This window comes from Myotis brandtii, unplaced genomic scaffold (assembly GCF_000412655.1).
Source record: "Myotis brandtii unplaced genomic scaffold, ASM41265v1 scaffold667, whole genome shotgun sequence".
Taxonomy (NCBI): Eukaryota; Metazoa; Chordata; class Mammalia; order Chiroptera; family Vespertilionidae; genus Myotis; species Myotis brandtii.
Window position 1 is genome coordinate 1,582,625 of NW_005370593.1, and position 504 is coordinate 1,583,128.

A 504-nucleotide genomic window follows, 5' to 3' on the forward strand; every position below is an offset into this window, starting at 1 on the left:
CGCCCTCCGCCGCCGGCCCGCTCCACATGCACTCCGCACCTTAGTATTTCACTTCAGCACTGTGCCTCCTCTGAGTCTGGGTATGGTTTCCTCTTTCCTCCTAGTTGTAGAACTTCCACTCAGCCAGCCTTCCTGTAGTTCTGGATGATGTCCGTTCCGTGTTTTAGTTGTATTTTTGAAGTGGTTGTTCGAGGCAGCAAACTCCGGCGTTAACCTATGCCGCCATCTTGGTTCCTCAAGTTTTTGCACAGCTCTTGACACAATCCTCCATACTGAGTAATTTACCTGTCTCTATGTTGGCTGTATTTTAAACTTAATTTTTTGAAAGAAATTATTGAGGAGATTGAATATTGGAAAGATTTTATTTTCTCAATATATTTAAGAAATCAATATTGTAAAAACTTCTCTTTTGCCTTTAAACTTTACATCTGTAACAGTTTTGAAATTTTATCCATTTACCTCTTTATCTCTACATAGAAGTTTCTCTCTAATCTGCATTTACTG